The sequence below is a fragment of the Mastomys coucha genome, unplaced genomic scaffold (genome assembly GCF_008632895.1).
Source record: "Mastomys coucha isolate ucsf_1 unplaced genomic scaffold, UCSF_Mcou_1 pScaffold22, whole genome shotgun sequence".
NCBI classification, from domain to species: Eukaryota; Metazoa; Chordata; class Mammalia; order Rodentia; family Muridae; genus Mastomys; species Mastomys coucha.
Window position 1 is genome coordinate 28783217 of NW_022196905.1, and position 20095 is coordinate 28803311.

General features: G+C 39.6%; 1 protein-coding gene and 1 non-coding gene across 3 annotated transcripts in view; one reads left to right on the forward strand and one right to left on the reverse strand.

Annotated features, from left to right (window-relative positions):
- Positions 1–20095, forward strand: part of Fam193a (family with sequence similarity 193 member A) — a 127467-nt gene that overhangs the window by 16159 nt on the left and 91213 nt on the right. The window lies entirely within an intron of this gene.
- Positions 16847–16951, reverse strand: LOC116071877. The gene has a single exon (XR_004111221.1). It is a non-coding gene; the product is annotated as a small nucleolar RNA U13 (small nucleolar RNA).

A 20095-nucleotide genomic window follows, 5' to 3' on the forward strand; every position in this document is an offset into this window, starting at 1 on the left:
ACCAGGCTGGCCTCGAACTCAGAAATCCACCTGCCTCTGCCTCCCAAGTGCTGGGGTCAAAGGTGTGCACCAGCACTGCTGATACACTATTTTTCATGTCTTAAAGTAATATTTGTTAGGCTTAGAAAGGTTCTTAAATACTTTAACCTCCCTTCTAGCATACTGTCCACCAGAAGTACTGGAAAGGGAAGGTTAATAGAGCAAAGGAGGAAGTACACCTGTTTAGAAAAAATTCTCGGAGCAAATATAATCTACATTGTCAGGACATCAGCAATTTAGTTCACACAAATCAGCAGCTTTATCTACTTGCAAACACCATTCATGAATCAGCAAAGGCAGGACTCAAAAGCACCATTTACAAATCAGCAATGGCAGGTTGATCCAGAAGAAACTGTAAAGTTTTGCCAATTGGCTGAATCCAAGGAAGCAGCAAGAAGCTGCCAAAGGCCCAGATCCGCAGAAGCAGCAAGAAGCCACCAGAACACCACTAAAAGTTTTTTGGTGCGTTTTTCTCTATGAAATCAAGACAAACAATGACCGACAAAGAATGGTAAGGCATACCGATACTGTCCAGTGTTGTCAGTGAAGACCAGTGTCATCAAAGCTCAACAATGGCAAGGCGTACCAGTATCATCCAGCATTGTCCACTGATATTTATATGCTTTCCAAACATCTTGTGTTTTCTCAAGCATCTCCTCTAGGAAAACATTACATGCTCTTTTTCCAGGCTGCCTCCAGGAAAACAGTATGTGTCTGTTCTTAGTAAAACATCTTCCCATGTGTTTGCTTCAGCAAAAACATACTCTCATAAGACAGTTTCCAGAAAAATATCACATGGCACAGCTGAGTCTCCAAAGAAACCAGAAGTTTCACTTCAATTTTTTTTTCTTTTTTCTCTTTGGGTTTTTCAAGACAGAGTTCCTCTGTATAGCTCTAGTTGTCCTGACTCTGCCAGCCTGTGCCTCTGGAATGCTGGGATTAAAGGCATGCACCACCATTGCCCATATTAAATTAATTTTTTTTTCAGTTATCATAAAAAGTAGTGGATTTTATTATGACACTCTCTTTTTTTTAAGGTTTATTTATTTTATGTATATGAGTACACCATTACTTTCTTCAGACACACCAGAAGAAGACATCAGACCCCATTGTATATGGTTGTAAGCCACCATATGGTTGCTGGGAATTGTGCTTAGGACCTCTGGAAAAGCAGTCAGTGCTCTTAACCACTGAACCATCTCTCTAGGCCCATACTTTCTTCTTATAGGTTGTCATTATACTTTGTTTGTGTTCTTTGCTGTACCCTACCCCCTTTTTTTCTGGTTCTTCTTTTTCCCCAAATAGTCACCTTATCTGTTTTACATTTTTTATGTATTTGTGGATGTGTGTCTAAGTCTACAACACTGCAAAATACACTATATTAAGCCATTGAATTAAATGAATTAGAATTTTTTTTCATGTGTTTGTGTATCCTTTTTGCATTCTTGCAACCAGCAGCCTTCAAAAGAGAAATTTACAGTGCTAAACATTAAAGCTGTATGTTGCTTACCATGCAGGATACCATCATCTTCCGTTTTCTGTGGAGCCCCACCATGATGTCCTTCAGCCGGTCTTTCCATATTCAGATCCCTTGTTCAGGTGCCACCTGTAGCTGCCAGTGGCCATAGGTTACTGGGTTCCTGAAAGGAAAGCTGGGCTGTATGGGATGGATGGCGAGATAAATAATGAGCCAAGACAAAGTTCTCTGATCAAGACTCAATCTTTTAATTGTAAGGTCTGAAAATAAAAGGGGAGACCCATACCCCACTTTGTCAGGATCTCATCAGCAAGACAAGCTCAGCTGTTCAGCAGGTAGTGACTTCTTTCAGGAAGCTGCAGATGTGGCAGGACAATAGACTTTTCCTAGCCTGGAACACTCCACCCTAGATGGGCTAGCTGACTGTGGCAAAATAGGTCTGATTTAGCTCACTGAAGGCTGGGGTAGGGGTACAATTCCTCCCTTCTTAATTATTAAAAATAGCTGGACTGGGACATAAGATTTACTTATTCTTTATGGTCCCACCTGGGAATTATGGTGGCTGGTGACTGTGCCTGGCTTAGGACTGAATCTATTATGCTCCTTCTGACCTGTCCCGAAGAACATGTGCAGCTTGTTCATATTTATTTGCACAAACACAGCCTTTTAGTGTTTATTATGAACAAACATGGCCTCTTAGCACATGCCTCTGTCTTAGGTTGCTAAGAGCCATAGATCAGTGGCCAGTTTTTGGCTGCTGGTCCTCATAGTACACCTTTTTCCCATTCAGCCCAAAGCATCTCAATACATTTAGTGCATTTCTCCATAGCTACGAGTAACCACCATATCTGAGTTTTGCTGAAGGGGAGCCTTTATGGAGGTAACAGACCTGCTTAAAATACAAAGTCAAAAGTTGTTGCCCGCGCAGTCGTCTCGCCAGCAAGAAGACAGGCAGACACTAGGATCCTTCTGCAGCAAGCATTTATTGCATCATGAAGAGGAAGACCCCGAGCCAATAATCGGCACTGCTTATATACACCACAGCGCGGCGTGTCTGCCCATGATTGGCTGTTTGCTCATCACCCCATGTTACGCCCCATGGGCTGTGACTTGGCGCCTTTTCACTCTACGCACATGCGCAAACAGTTGTTTACTAGGAGTCGACAGCTGATGTAGGCGCCATCTTGTCAAGGCGAATGCCTCTCCAGCTCTACCGCTTTCCACAAAAAGTTAAAAGCAACAAGATTTAGGTTGTCTGTGGGAATGTCCCAGGTATTCAATTCAGTTGCAAATTAGTAACTATCAGACACAAAGCCTAGCTTCCCCAGTATGTGGGAGGTGGCTTTGAGAATAACAGAAAAACTGTTACTTCTCAGGTAATAGTGTAAGAGCCAGGTAAATATTAGCCAGTGGCTGATAAAGATTTTTAGCTATCTTCATAATTGGAATCTCTAATATTGGATTTATTTCTAAACCAGTTCATGATTGAGTCAGAATAACTGGTCACATTAAAGGAACGAGAAGAGTCATCATAACTACTCCTTTTGATTAATTTTTCTAAGTCAGTTTCCACAGTCTCATTGTTCTCTATCCCACAAGGTCTAAAAGCTTGAAGCAAGGCAGCTTGTCTAATCTGGGACATAGGCCAGTAAAGGTGGGTCAAGAACATACGCCCAATACAGTATCCCAGTCACCATTGTCAGGGCAGTCAGCCAGCTCACAGGAAAGCATTATCCTTTGTGTCAGTGTGTCACACCAATCACTCTTCCGCATTCTGTGGAAAAAACAGAGACATGCCCTTCCCCATATTAAATACCTGATTAGGATCATGCCATGCAATAAGTGTATCCTTCCATCTCCCTAGGCAGGAGTATGCCTAGTTGTAGGATGCTGTAGACACTCAACAAAGAGTTCCTTGGCATTCAAATTTTAAAATTTTAAAAATAAAAAGCATGATTTAAATAATGTTCACAGGAATATAATTCCCCCTCTTTTGTTTTTTTAAAAGCTAGTTTTTCAGAGTGAGATGCACATGTTCAACAATTCCTTGTCTCTTGAGAATTATAAAGAATCCCAGTAATATGGGTAACATTAAATTGTTGACAAAACATCTCAAATGCTTGACTAGCCAGTTCCATTATCTGTTTTAATCTGATTTGGAAAACCAAGTGTAGAAAAATAATGTAGGCAATGACCAATTACATTTTTAGTTGCTTTTCCTATTAAGGCATTGCAACTAGAAAGCCTGAAAAGGTATCAATAGTCACATGTGCATATTTAAATTTTCTAAAATCAGAAATATGAGTATCCATTTGCAATAATTGATTAAGTATAAGTCCTCAAGAATTAACACCATTATGTGGTACAGATAGAAACTGAGGACATTGAGAATAAGTCTTTATAATTTGACATGCACATTCTCTAAAAATACCAAATTATCTCAAGCCATTATTATTTTGATAATGTAAAGAATAAAATTATATGGCCAGTTGTTCTTGTGTAAGACCTGGGATACAAATCTGCCTGGGATACAAATCTGCTGTGGCATTGCCTTAAGGGGTCTTGTCCAAGGACAGTCCTTCAAAGGAATCTATTAACTTGAGTTGTATATGCATAGACAATTGCAAAATTGAAGAGTTAGTAGTATCTAAAAAGGGAACAACTTCAAGCAATTGTAAGCCCTGAGGTATATATATATTGGCTATCAGTATATAAATTAAGCTTGATTTTAATACTTTAAAAACAGTGACTACAGCACATAGTTCAGTAATTTGTTTTGAAGTAGAGGGAAACTCAAGAGAATAATATATATCCAATCACATATACTTTTCTCCCATAGAAGGGCTGTTTATAAATACTGTAGATGTATTCTTATGGGTTATCTTTTGGATAGTGATTATCGATTTTACCTAAAAAGTTTGCTATGCAATATGCCAAATATAACTATTCTTTAATAACCAATTTAATTGCTGTTTGAAACAAACAATAGATGTCTCGTCAGGTTTTTAAGACATTCTTTCCAAAATACCTTCATGATTCTATCCTACAATTCCTTATTAACACCACAACAGCTTCATAACAGGATGTTAAAACTTTACTTGGAGGTGATGAAAGATGAATCCACATTAATGTTCTCTTTTGCCAAAGAATTGCTGTGGGCACATTAAGTAACAATAACTAGAATATGCAACTAACAGTTGACTGCAGAAGCTTCCTCTACTTTCTGCAAAACTATTTGTCTCTCACCAGTTAATTTGCATCCCCCTTGATAACATCCAACAAACCCTCAAGTCCTCCTGTGGTGAGCTTAAGATGAGGTCTTCACCAATAAACATCTCCTGGAAGCTTTAGAAAATAATTTGAAGTAAATCATCTTTTCTTTCTTGAATTTTCTGTACTACAACTTTTTCTAGGATATAACTGAGGCCCCAAATATTGAAAAAGATATTGCCTCTGAAACTTTTCTGGAGCAACAACTACTCTAAAATTTTTAAAGCTCGTGTAAGAGCAAAGGTAGTAAAATTCCCCTTGAGGGAGGTTAGCTAATAAAACACTCTCCAAATTATAAACAATATACACTGAAAAATTCAAAGTCCTAGCTTCTTGTATTGAAGCAGACACAAAAAATTTACATAATGTAAGGCTGTTAGCAAAACTTTCAAACGATTACAAGCTCACTAGAAGCAAAACTTTTATAATTATCAGGATGCAAAAGGATAAAACAACCTTCCAAATCCATAATAATTCTATATGGAGTGATGCCTCTACAAGTTCCACAGCCTCATTGACCTTTCATAAATCTTTTTTTTTTTTTTTTTGGTTTTTTTGGTTTTTCAAGACAGGGTTTCTCTATATCGCTCTGGCTGTCCTGGAACTCTATAGACCCGGCTGGCCTCGAACTCAGAAATCCGCCTGCCTCTGCCACCCAAGTGCTAGGATCAAAGGTGTGTGCCACCACCACCCGGCTCAGAAATCTTAAGTTTAAACTTCATTTTGAACAACACCTGGATAGATCTGTAATAAAGCTGTTTTTGGCTTAAAAATAATTCCCTGGAGAGGTGAGGCCCCCAAAACTTCCCTAGGCAGGGTTTGTAAAACAAAACAAAAATGCCACTCAAGCTTAGCTGAGCCTTCTTTGAGCTTTGCATTAACTCAAATATAAATATTTCTTAATCTGAGCATACAGCCTGAGTCCTGGCCCAAATATTACACCTCCTGCAGTGAGGACAGATTCCAGGGGAGCAATTCTACTGTCTGTCTATGCCTCTAATTTTTGGACAGTCTTTCCTAAGATGATTTATACTTAAAACATTCCTTATAACCTCAGCGTTGTGAAAGCATTGTATGTACTGTAGTCCCCTGCAAGGCAGCAACCATAGCTAGTCTCTGATTGTATGAGGGTCCAGTTTCTGCACAAAGACGAATATATTCAGATAAGTCTGTCTTTGTATGGCTGAATGGCCACAGAGAGCTGCATTAGCGATCTCATAAGACAATTGTGTAACAAAAGGAACCCCTGCTTGAGGGTCTCTGAAAATCCCACTAGCTGTTTTTTGTAGTACATACTCCTTGAAACAGTTCATCAGGAACCTGTTTGATACCAAATAAATTCTCCCTGAGATCTCCTTTCCAGCCTTGGGGGGTAAAACTTTGCTTCTACCACTGTATCTAATAAGTGTAAAAGAGGCAGCAGGCCCATACTGGCCACAGTTATTTTTAACATTTATTACTCTTGGAATCATTCTAATTACAAAATATGCGTGAGTTAAGAATCCTGAGCTTTCTTTCAGGCTGGTGAGATGGCTCAGCAGTTAAGAGCACTGACTGCTTTTCCGAAGGTCCTGAGTTCAAATCCCAGCAACCACATGGTGGCTCACAACCATCTGTAATGAGATCTGACACACTCTTCTGGTGTGTCTGAAGACAGCTACAGTATACTTACATATAACAATAAATCTTTAAAAAAAAAAAAAGAATCCTGAGCTTTCTGTCAAACTGTAAACTCTAGCCAATGGAACACTGGCAAGTTTAACCATACTTTTAAAGTTTCTTTTGTAATATTAAGTCATAACCATAACTTTTGGAAAGCAAAACCCAATGTTAAACAATCCATTCTTTCTAGAATCAATACCATATGCATTACTGAATACACGACAGTGCAACTTTTAATGCTTCATTAAAGACACATTGTTTTAAATCTTATCCCATATAAGTCTAGTTTCTAGGATAAGAATTACATAAAATATTATCTCAATTTAGAAGTATCTTTAGAGGTCTGGTTTCCTGGGCAGGTTTATGCCATGTGATGTTTTTTTTAAAATGACTCCAAACCTGAGTTACCAGTTTAAACCTATCTGTTACCAACGTTACAAATTTTTAATCATACCCAATAACTTTTTTTTCAATTTTTTTTGTTTTATGTTTTTTCAAGACAGGGTTTCTCTGTGTAGCTTTGGCAGTCCTGGAACTCACTCTGTAGATCAGGCTGGCCTCGAACTCAGAAATCCACCTGCCTCTGCCTCCCAAGTGCTGGGATTAAAGGCGAGCGCCACCACCACCCGGACCAATAACTTTTAAAAGCCAATAATCAAGACATGCAGAGCGGGCTGGCGAGATGGCTAAGCAGTTAAGAGCACTGACTGCTCTCCTGAAGGTCCTGAGTTCAAATCCCAGCAACCACATGGTGGTTCACAGCCATCTGTGATAAGATCTGACTCCCTCTTCTGGAACAGCTACAATGTACTTACATATAATAAATAAATAAATCTTTAAAAAGAAAAAAGACATGCAGAGTATATTTATACCTTTAATACCAGTCAGAAACGAAAGAGAGCGGTACATGAAGCTTATAAATTTAGACCAATCAAAGAATTTTTACTTTTTCTAGTTATAATTTCAAGAGAAAAAGCACTTTGTTATTTGCTGGATCCAGTAATCACAATTGCAGAGATTTTTCTAGGAAAAAACAACTATCAGTTTATTTGCCTTAGAACTTAAGAAGCTGCTGACCCCTCTTAAAAGCATCTTTTCAGTAGGGACTGTCCTGCTGTGTTTGACTCCTGACTAAGAGTGTAGGGAAACTTAAATCAGCCTCTGCTGTGCACACTGAGACTGAATCAAGAGATGGAGAGCCAGCAGATTTCTTTTCAACACGAAACATAGAACAACAGTCATTCAGACAATGAAATAAAAACAGACACAAATTGACATGTGGACAGATTGGTGCACCAAGGACAGACAACACTGAGAGTGTAGAGAACTTGATGTAACCAGAACTAAGGATGTCTACTGTAGGGGCCAGAGAGGAAGCAGGATGTCTCCTGATTTCCTTCTGTCCCTAGGAGAGCTCTGAAATCCATTTTCCTTCTCTCTTGATCTCTCTTTCTCATGTCATTTGTATATCTAGCGTCTCCCTTTTTGTTTTTTTGTTTTTTACTTTTTTTAAAATTTAATTTAATTTTATTTTCAGCCCTATTCCTCTCACTTGATGCAGTTCTTGGCTGCGGACAAATGCCTATATAGAATTTTATGGTCCCATTTTCCACTGTCAACCCCTAGCTAATATCAGTGTTGGGCCAACGCTAACTCAGTCTAGCCTATATCCTTTTTGCACCCTTGCAACCAACAACCTTCAAAAGATGAAATTTATAGTGCTAACATTAATGCTGTATGTTGCTTATCGTGCAAGATACCATCTTCCATTTTCTGTGGAGCCCCACCAAGACTGTTCACTCAGTTGGTCTTTCTGTATTCAGGTCCCTTGTTCCTGTGCCACCTGTAGCCACAAGTGGCCATGGGTTACTGGGTTCCTGAAAGGAAAGCTGGGGCTGTATGGGATGGACAGCGAGAGAAATAACGAGCCAAGACAAAGTTCTCTGATCAAGGCTCAATCTTTTAATTCTAAGGTCTGAATGTAAAGGGGAGACCCATACCCCACTTTGTTAGGATCTTGTTGCTTTGTCAGGCTTTGTCAGGATCTCATCAGGAAGAAAAGCTCAGCTTTCAGGAAGTTGCAGATGTGGCAGGACAATAGACTTTTCCTAGGTCTGAAGACTCTACCCTAGGTGGACCAACTGACAGTGGCAAAACAGGTCTGATTCAGCCTGCTGAAGGCTGGGGGGAGGGCACATGTTTATGTGTGTTTTTTGTAGTTCTGTTTGTTGTTTTTGATAAGGTTTCTCTGTGTAGCTCTGGCTGTTCTAGAACTCACTCTGTAGACCAGGCTGGTCTTGTGCTCAGATCCACCTGCCTCTGCCTCCAGAGTGCTGGGATTAAAGGCATGCACCATCACTGCCTCGCTAAGAAATAGAAATATGTATATATATATTCTCTATATATACATGTATATATATATTAATATATATTATAATATAATTATAGTATATATTAATATATATTAAAGATGTGTGCAACCACCGCCCGGCTAAGAAATAGAAAATTTTAACTAAGTTTCTTGAAGAATTATATTTGGGCTGGGAAGTGGTGGCGCACCCCTTTGATTCCAGCACTTGGGAGGCAGGGGCAGGCGAATTTTTGAGTTTGAGGCCAGCCTGGTCTACAGAGTGAGTTCCAAGACAGCAAGGGCTACACAGAGAAACCCTGTCTCGACCCCCCACACCAAAAAAAAAAAGATATTTGGAGGGTAGACATAGTCTACAATGCAAATTAAAGATCTCAGCAATGTATTTGTGTTTTGTTTTTTTTTTTTCAGTCATAGTGAACTGAAACGATTTTATAAAACATGCAAGGCCAGCGTGTGAGGTGTGTCTATTTCCTATGGTCACCAGAATTTATGGTCTGTCCTGTGTCATGCTGTTTACCCTCAGAAAATGTTCTAAGCAAGCTGGATGAGGTGAGGGGACAGCCAGTAGTCCACAACTGTAATGGAAGAGAAGTGGCTTTTATGTCTCTCATGATGTGAATTGTCTAAGAAATAATTATTGATTGTTTGAGAGAAAATCTCTCTATACCCCATGTTGCCTCAGACTCCCTATGTACCTGAAGCTGACCTTGAACTCTTTTATTTTCTTGCCCAGCACCACTTTTGTGTTGTTTATATGACTGTATTACCACTTCTAGCTTAATTATATATTTATTGCTAAAGAATATTTTTGTTTCTATGAGGTACCTTTAATCCCAGCACTCTTGGAGGCAGAGGCAGACCTATCTCTGATTTCAAGGTTAGCCTGGTCTACAGAGTGAGTTCCAGGACAGTAAGAGCTACACAAGGAGTCTCTGATCTGAAAATCCAAAAATAAACAAAGAAGACTATACGAGTGTGCACATGTGTTTGAGGAGGTCATAGTCATCCTCTGAAGCTAGAGTTACAGGTAGTTAAAGGCTGCCTGATGTGTGTGCTGGGAATTGAACCCAGGAGCTCCCGGTCCAGTATATGACAATTTTTTTTTTTGTGAAGGAGGAATTTTGAAGGATCTTGTTCCTGCAGAGCTTGGCAGTCAACTATCCTGCAGCCAGTTTGGACAGCACACTATCAGCAGTTGAAGCAAGAACAGTTTCTTGGCCAGTGGCTTCTTGCCGCTTTTGAAGCAAACTCGATATGGAGGTTCTTCAATGCTCATCATTTGTTTTGAAGTAGGATGGGTGTGCTGCTAGGAACAGACTTGTCTCATTGTCAAAAAAGGCCTTTTAATAAATTATCTTTAAATACCATATTCTGTAGATCACTGAGGTTTTTCTTTTCTTTTTTTTAAAAAATCTATTTATTTTATTTAAATGAGTACACTGTAGCTGTCTTCAGACACACTAGAAGAGGGCACTGGATCTCATTACAGATGGTTGTGAGCCACCATGTGGTTGCTGGGAATTGAACTCAGGACCTCTGGAAGAGCAGTCAGTGCTCTTAACTGCTGAGCCATCTCTCCAGCCCCTGAGGTTTTTTTTTTTTAAGACCATCTATTTATCTATAGTATATCTGAATTGTTTCTAGTTATTTACTCTCTGTTTAACCTTGGAAACATAGTTCTGTAACTATGGTTCTGACTGTCTGACTACTAACTTGTATTTTTAAATTATCGTAAATAGTTTGTACTAGAACTTAACCTTGGATTGTTAAGAATTACATAGCTATAATACCTTTAAAAAGGTTGCTACATAGTATGTTGTAACCAAAGAGACCTTAATTTTGTATTAATATACAAAGATCTGTACCAAAAATAACCTTAATTTTATATCAGTATACAATCTGATCTATACTTTTTTGGCTAGTAGAAGCTTTCTATAATTAAAGAGTATATTCAGTAATCTACCCTTTATTCCTATTATTCCTATTCCCCCTTATCCTCCTTTTTTGGTTATCCTTCCTCCACCTTTTCTCACTAACACTAGATAGGAGAGAAAGAAGGATAGAGGAAAGAAAAGGAAATCCCTGAATCCAGCCTCCCTTATTTTCTTCCTGATCAAGACCATTAACTATCATCCTACCCTTTTAAATGATGACAAACATCCATCCATGAATGTTGAATGATCAAAAAATCATCTACCCCACCTTTTGTGAATGAGGGCATTACCCCCCCAATCCCCCGCTTTTGGGGTAGTTCAAAACAGTGGTTCTCTATATAGCCCTGGCTGTCCTGGGACTCACTCACTCTGTACACTAGGCTGTCCTCGAACTCAGAAATCCACCTGCCTCTGCCTCCCAAGTGCTGGGATCAAAGGTGTGTGCCACGACTGCCTGGCTCGGCATTGCTATCTTAAAATTGCTTCCTGATGATTTGGGGGTATCATTTTCCTTTCGCCTGTACACTTCCCCCACCCCCAATTTTGGATATTGGTCAGTCTTAAGAAAGATACCTGTAGCATTTGTTATGCAGACTCTGTATACTGAGAAAGTTCAGGTCTTAATTGAAGTCCTGACTAGAACAGTCTTATGATGCTAGATAATCTAGCCATTTTGAAATTGAGCTGGATGCAGATTTTTGAGGAAACAGCATCAAGGCACTCTTTAAGGTAAGATCAAGAGGATGCTAGAATAAATATGTCTCAGCATTTCAGCATCCCTGAGGGTGAATCTTGTCAGGGTTGCTTTGACTTCATTGGTGTCTGTAAACCTGTAAACTCTCACAGGTAATAGACATTTCTGCAATAACATATGTATGGAATGTGCACTGTGCACAGTTTAGTTAAAGGTGACAATTGCTCTGTGTTCAAGCAGATAAGGTATGTGTCTTTCTTTATAAGTTAGTTTGGATTATATAACCAAAGTGTAATAAAAATTTTATCTATGTATGCTATTTGAAAGGATGGCATGATAAGTCTCCAGGATTCTCTAACCAAGTATTTATTGTCTATGCATAGCTGAAGTTCTAGCTGGAGACATTTTCATTTCTCAGCTAGTTTCAGAGCTGTTCCCTTGTAGAGGGATCAGCAAATCATGTTACCTGTTCTGATTTAAGCTTAACATTTTTTTCTTTCTATGACTGTCTATATTCAGGCTTTAATTTTTCTATTTGACCTTTTGATCCTATGCATTTACTTCAGTTTAGACTTTGTTTTTACCTGAGACAGTGTCCCATTTCCTAGGTGCTATGTAAATAGCTTTTGAAGTGATCAAGTTGGAGTCCAGGAATCTCATGAAATGGTTACATTTGTGTCTGTATCCATGAAGCCTTTAGTTTCATTCCTATATAATTGTAATTTTAACTTTGGTTTATCTTTTATGGCAATGCCAAAATACTTTTTTTTTTCCTGAGTTGTTCTGTCTTATTTTTTTGTTTGTTTATTTTTTGAGACAGGGTTTCTCTGCGTAGCCCTGGCTGTCCTGGAACTCACTCTGTAGACCAGGCTGGCCTCAAACTCAGAAATCTACCTGCCTCTGCCTCCCAAGTGCTGGGATTAAAGGCGTGCGCCACCACCACCTGGCGAGTTTTTCTGTCTTATCTGTTAAGCTTCTCTAGCTTTGCTATCTGTGTTGTTTAATTGTTCTATAGATGAGTTTCTCCACTGTTGGTCTGAGATGGCTGACTTGAATTTGATATTGGGGCCTTGGGATATTTCTTGACAAGGAGTTACCTTGTTTGTCCCTTGTCAGTGTACATTTATTAGTCCAGTGTTGGCTGAAGTGGAAACTTGTGGTTTCTTTGGAAAGTCAGTCACGTCAAAGACCATTTTGCTGAAGCAGACACAGGTGAAAGGATGTTTCCCTAAGGCGATATTTGAAGGAACGTTTTACTGGAGCGGACACAGGTAAAAGGATGTTTTGCTAAAGCAAGCATGTGAAAAGATGCCTGATGAAGGATTCTTTGACAGTGACATGTATGTGTTGGCTCATCTTACATGCATTGTTGAGCTCCATTTGTCATGACTCCATAGAGAGAAATGCACCAAAAAACTTCACAAGAAATTCTTGTAGCTTCTTGTAGCTTCCACAGACTCAGGCCAGTTGGCGGAGTGATGTCAGCAGATACAGACTCACATGCTGAGGCAAAACCTGTGGAAGGATATGTGATTTTTGGAGGGAGTATAAATAGAACTCAACAGACTATAAGAGGGACATGCTTGCATAGCTACCTTTGCAATGCTTTTTGTTCTTGCATCTTGGCTTTTCTTCACCTTGTTGAGAGAGGCACAATAAAGGTGTCCTCAATGGTCATGGACCCTCTTGCTGACTTGTGCTGATTGGGCTGAGGCCTGGCTGTCTCTTCAGGTCGTGCCACTGATGCTGATTTGTGTTTGCTATCAGACACTACTGAACTGGACTGCTGGTATATTCGTGAAGTGTTAGCAAGTGGATTGACCTGCTGCTGCTGACCTGTGAACTGAACTGCTGATTTCCTGACAACACAGATGAGATTTGCTCCAAAGAACAATTTCTAATGATGTATTTATTTATTTTATGTATACGAGTACATCATTGCTCTCTTCAGACACACCAGAAGAAGGCATCAGACCCCATTGCAGATGGTGTGAGCCACCATATGGTTGCTGGGAATTGAACTCAGGACCTCTGGAAGAGCAGTCAGTGCTTTTAACTACTGAACATCCAGCCCAAGAACATTTTCTAAACAGGTCCACTTCCCGCACATCCTAATAACCTTTCTTTCCCACTACCTCTGGTGGCTAGAAGGGAGGTTAAAAACATTTAAAAACCTTTATTAAAAATAGAGTTTAAAAATTTAAGCCTACAGTCAGCCTTTGCTATATCTGCATATTTTAGAAGGCTGAGGCCTTCTTTTTGGATTATTTTTAGACTCTACAAGAACAATACATGTTCTGCAACTACTGAGCGATTTCTCTAGCCCCAAATATGTATTTCTTAAAGAGCTGCTTATGATGTATTTCTTCCTTTCTTGCTTGCTTGCTGTATAGACCAGGCTCTCAGTAAATTCACAGAGATCTGCCTGCCTCACTGTTTTGAATACTGAAATATATAGACATGAGCTATTTTGCTCTGCTTTGTTCTATCCTCACCCCCTTCCTTCCCTTCCTCTTTTCTAAGACAAGGTCTAGTTTTATACTCCAGACTGGCTTTGAAAGTTTTGTCTTGTCTCAGCCTTCTCAGTGCAATAATTACAGATGTGTACCCAGTATTTTCATAGTTAATTTTAAAAAGTTCTGATATGACCATTGAGAATGTCAGTGGTATATTGTACAAAATAAGTTAATTACAGAACATTCATATTTAGTGGTACAGTGGGATAAAGTGCTTTGTGATATGTTTATAAAGCACATAGACATAGAGTAGGTAAAATAGATAATCATAGTAGGACTGAGTATATATTATTTGTCACATGGTGTTCATACATTTGAGATTTTAAAGAAATGTATAGTCACTGCTTATTTTATAAAAAGTGAAGTTATACTGAGGGCTGAACAGCCCTGGCATTGATTAATCATAATGTCTGTGTCTTTACATCTCCTTGGGTTGGAGGTATTGGGCCTTCTGGACTAGGCTCTAGTTTTAGGCCTGACTAAAGTGCAGCATCCTATACATGTCTGTCCCCATTCTCCCAAGCAGTAGTAAGACTAAATGTAGAAAACAAGAAAAAACAAAACAAAACAAAACCAGAAGCAGATCCTGAATTATTTCATTTTCTCCTGTGGTCGCCTTTGCCCAAGATGAAGTAAGTAAGGGGGAAGGGCTATGGGGCTCTATCTTATTTTCATCTGAAAATGGAAGGAACATATCACATTCTTCTTGCTCTCTTCACCACATTATGTGTATGTGCTGCTCTGTTGTATGCATGTGTGTACACTGGTACATTTCTTCTCCTTCCACTATGTGCGTGTAATATATCCAGAGATAGAGCAGATCCTTGATGGTTGCTGGCAGCCAGTCTAACTGAATCAGTGAATTTCAGTGTGAGACTCAAAAGAATTAAATATCAAAAGCATAAGGTGGAGATTAATAGAAAACACCAGACATAAACGTCTAGGTTCTACCTGAACTCACATAAGTGTGCACAGAGAACAGGATTTTCCCTGTCCATTTACATAAAAATATTAGTACAGCAGGAGGCCTGTGATTGGACAGGGAAAATGGAGGTGGAGCTAAGAGTTACAGAGACAGAGTCTTGAGAGAAAGGGGAAGAGCCAATCAATTGGTTCTGAAATTATTGTATGGGCATCTTGTGAATTGAGAATTTATTGATACATAAATATGTTTGGTTAATTATAAGCTTCTAGAGTTTTGTTTCAACTGGGTTGCTAGGTGTTGTGGTAGCTGACCATTGGGTATGTGGTCATTGCGTGGGCCTGGCTTGGCACAAGCACAAGAGCGTGCTGGTTCATTTTTAAAAATATTTCCTGTAGCAAGTCATTCATCCTGCATATCAGGTATTCACAGTTCATACCAGTAGCAGAATTAGTTATGAAGTAGCAATGAAGGTAATTTTAAGGTTGGGGTCACCACAACATGAGGAACTGTATTAAAAGGTCATAGCGTTAGGAAGGCTGAGGACCACTGCCCTCTGTAGTTGAGGCTGGTCTTGATCCCTGGGTCCTTTGACTTCCTGACATATGCTGGAATTAACAAATATGCAACATTATACCACACTCTAAAAGACAGAATTTCTCTTATTTCTTTTCTCACTTATTTCTTCCCTTCCAACCTCTGTCCTTCTCTTAGATTTTTTTTAAAGGATCTTGGGATAAAAAGGGTCTTGGGCATGCTTATTAGCAAGAATGACATCACAAGAAGGGTTTGAAATATACTATGTAATATATACTTGATATACCATACCAAGCAGTGGTGGGCAGAGACAGCAGATTCTAATCAGGTTCCAGGACAGCCTGGTCTACAGAGTGAGCTCTAAGACAGTCAAGCTACCCAGAAAAACCCCATCTCAAAAAAAAAAAAAAAGCAAACCAAACAACCCCAAACAGACTAAACAATAACCATTACATGGTACACAGTAAATGTATACAATGTTTTTAAGGATTGGGTATTGTGATGATTTGTACATGTTTGGCCCAGGGAATTGGCACTATTAGAAGATGTGGCCCTGTTGGAATAGGTGTGTCACTGTGGGTATGGGCTTAAGACCCTCATCCTAGCTGCCTGGAAGGCAGTCTTTACCAGCAGCAGCCTTCAGATGAAGATGTAGAACTCTCAGCTCTGCCTGCACCATGCCTACCTAGGTGCTTCTGTTCTCCCACCTTGATGATAATGGACTGAACCTCTGAACCTATAAGCCAGTCCCAAATACACATTGTCCTTTATAAGATTTTCCTTGGTCATGGTATTCACAGCAGTAAAACCCAAACTAAGATGGGCATAGAGTTGGTTGTAGAGCACTTGCAAATGGGAGGAGCCCTGGATTGGGTCCACAGCACAGGAAAAGCATTAAAAACAATAATGGGTATGGTGATGCATACCTGTAAGCCTAGTGCACAGGAGACTAAGGCAGGACAGTTGCTGCCAGTTTGACAAGCTCAAGCCTTTTTGGCTTCAGGGTAAGGGATGATCTGAAACAAACAGTTTCATTCACTTTATTTTTGTCTTCATTATATTGATCTCATATGGCCTGGACTTGCTCTGTGGGTACTGGGGATCTGAACTCAGGTACTCGTGTTTGTGTGGCAAAGTACTTTACCAACAGAGCTACATTTTATCAGTTAAAAATCAATTTTTATTTTATGTGTATGGGTGTATGCTGTTATGTATGTCTGTACCACATGTGCACATTACACACAGAGGGTAGGGAATGCATTGTATTCCTGAGAACTTGTGGTTACAGTTGGTTGTAAACCATCATGTGAATGCTTAGAACAGAACCCAGGTCCTCTACTAGAGCTGCTAGTGCTGCTAACAACTGAGCCATCTCTCTAAGCCCCTGCCTTTCCTCATTTTAATGGTAATAAATAGCACTCCCATGTCAGATGGATAATGTAATAATGTCATAATGAGGGTTGAAGGAGGCATGTGTCATATAATGGTGTAAAACACCTAATAATCATACTAAAGAACAACAACAACAAAAAAGAATGGCAAGTAATGACCATTTTGACTGGTAATCACTATGCTCAAGGGTCTAGACTTAGGTTCTGCATTTAAGCTCATGGCCTATATATAATAATACAACATCTTATTTGCTTCTCTGGTAAGCCTGAGTAAATTTTAAAAAAAAATTAATAAATGAATGAAGACACAGGCCAAGAAGTGCTAAGCATTTGCTAGAGGACGAAGATTGGGTAGTGAGTGTCAACCAGTGTTGTACTCTTTTATTCCGAGTGTTTGTTCTCTGAGCAACCATAATTTTCAGTATTGATTTAAAAACAATATTTTTCAGAGCTTACACGGACGGAATGTCTGTTTTGAGAAACAGTGCAAAAAGGAATTGGGGGAGGTTTCTCAAGGTTGCCTTTTGGGAGATGGAGTTGGAATTGAAATTCAGGTTTTCTGACTGCAGAGTTCTAGTGCAGTTTCCTTTCTCACGACTTCTTTGTTTGTTTGTTTGGTTTGGTTTGGTTTGGTTTTCGAGACAGGGTTCCTTTGTGTAGCCCTGGCTGTCCTGGAACTCACTCTGTAGAACAGGCTGGCCTCGAACTCAGAAATCCGCCTGCCTTTGCCTCTCAAGTGCTGAGATTAAAGGCGCGTGTGCCACCACCTGTCACTACTTCTAACATACAGACTGTTAATTTCCCCTCGATGATGACTTACATTGAGATATGAGAAGTGTCCTGCTAGTCTGTGGTTGTTTATTTATTCCAATACAATCTTGATTTTGTAGGCATTATATTTAGAAGCAGGTAGGTACAAATACAGAACTCATGCTGACTGAATTTTGTTGGGTGAGGGACATATGGTTCTGGGGTAATGTTTTGTTATTTTCTTCTTCATTCTGTTTTATAACAAATTAAGATGATTCACATTGTTGGAACATTTATCAGTGCCAGTGTTACTAATCTAGGCCGTCACATCAACATTATGGAAAGGAGCTTAGTTTAGGAAAGACATTTTCAAACAAAATTCACTTTTTAGGATTCTACATGTTTCATGTTCTTTATCCCCTTCACTATTATCATAGTTGGTAATTTTTTCTTGTTTCACTTTGTTGGTTCTTTTAATTAAGAATTTTATTCCTAGATAATTAGTTCTTAATGATGAAGTCTGTATGTAACTTCAGCTATTCTGGTCTACACATTACAACTTTGCTTTTTAGCTGTTGGTTCATAGGCATGAATACAGATAGCCAGGCCCGTTGTAAGCTACTTGGTGTGGCTGTTCATCTGTTGTGTATAAAGACTTATTAACTGTCAGAACCCTAAATTGTGGAATTGGGAAGGATCTTTCTGTCTCTCTCTCTCTTTCTCTTTCTTCTTTCTTTCTTTTTTTTTTTGATTGTTCATTACGTTTAGCAGTGAGAGAGTATATGTTCATTAAGTTTAAATTTTAAACCCTTTCTCAAATTTGTCTATCTGACCATAGAAGACCAAGCATCATGTATTGGTCATTTATATAGAATATTCTGTATCTAGTGGGACTGTTCTTTAAGACCAGAAGTTCTTGGCTGTCCTGGAACTCGCTCTGTAGATCAAACTAGTCTAGAACTCAGATCCACCTGCATCTTCCTGAGTGCTGGAATTAAAGGCATGCACCACCACCACATAGCTACAAATTTTAGCCATTTAAAACAAATACCAAGGAACATATTTGAAAGGAGCCTTCTCTCCAAGGCTGGAGATCAGACCTATGGAAGATAGAATTATAATCACTAGGTTGGTCAGGGTTCCTGGGCCAGAGCTGGTCCTCAGTCAGCAGGCAAGTCAGAATAACCTGGAGTGTAAGAGAGCTGAGAATGATAGGTGAGTACACAGCAGAAGAGAGAATTGCCAGAACTGACTAGGGGCACAGCTGGTGTAGCAGACCTCTTGGACAAGGTAGGTGTGTGTGTGTGTGTGTGTGTGTGTGTGTGTGTGTGTGTGTGTGTGTGTTTATAAGAATGATATAAGTATGAGCCAGGGCAGCTCCAAGCCATTATGTGGAATAAAGTCTAGTTTGTGAGTTTTGAGGGATGCTGGTAGGTGGGGGCATGAATGGGGCTTAGGGGAAAGCAGGAATGGTAATAAGGGTTGGGATACAGATTCATCAGATTCGTGTTCTGAAGCTCTTAGTTATTACACTGCTATTTCTAAAGTCCAGAGGTAGAGAAGGCACACGTTGACAAATATTACAGAAGCTGTGCCTTTCTCACACACTAACTCTAGAGAAATACAGTCTAAGAAGCTCATCTGTAGAGGCAATGCAAGTGTTTTCCAGGAGCCTGCCTGTGCTGTGTCTGAAAGGGAAGCCTTCCCTCCCCACTCTCTCTCTCTAGCTCCCTCTATTGATAAGTTTTAATTAATTTTTTACTGGTAACAGTTATAGAGGGGCTTTGTTTTTAACATGGTACAAAAGCCAAAGCCATACTTTATATATATATTTTTCAAGACAGAGTTTCTCTGTGTAACTCTGGATGTCCTGGAACTCACTTTTTTAGATCAGATGGGTCTGGAACTCAGAGATTGGCCTTGCTTCTTTGGGTGAATGCTAGGATTAAAGGTGTGCACCACTGTCCCTAGTATTTGCTTGATTTCAGTAGGCTGTGCAGTAGCTAGAGTAGGACATTGCCTGCTTACTTCAATAAGTTTATTGCAATGTAAGTCCAGGAGCATCAATATGAGACATGGCTCTTTTCACTGAGTAAGCAGAAAGAAGTGCTAAAGCCAAGGGGCATTGTGTCTGCAGCCAACATGGAAAAATGTGAGCAGGAAGGAAGAAAAATGTGTGCCAATTAGCCTCTTGGCTCCACACATACCTACTGTCGTATGTGACATTTGAGGTGCCCTCTATCAAGTGTCTCTTTTTGTCAGTAGTGGGTTTGTAGGACTTGCAAGTGGAAAGAGCTTCTGATCCCAATTCTCTGTGCCTTCTCTAGATTTCAGTAGAATTACTATGGACAGCTTCCTGACAAATTCTTTGGCTTCCCATAAGAGTCTAGTTGTTACATTGGGTGCTACCAGCACACAGAAGATGGCTTCTTTCTTTCTTCCTTTCCTTCTCCCTTCCTTCCTCTCCCCTCTTCTCTCCTCTCTTTCCCTTCCCTTCCCTTCCCTTCCCTTCCCTTCCCTTCCCTTCCCTTC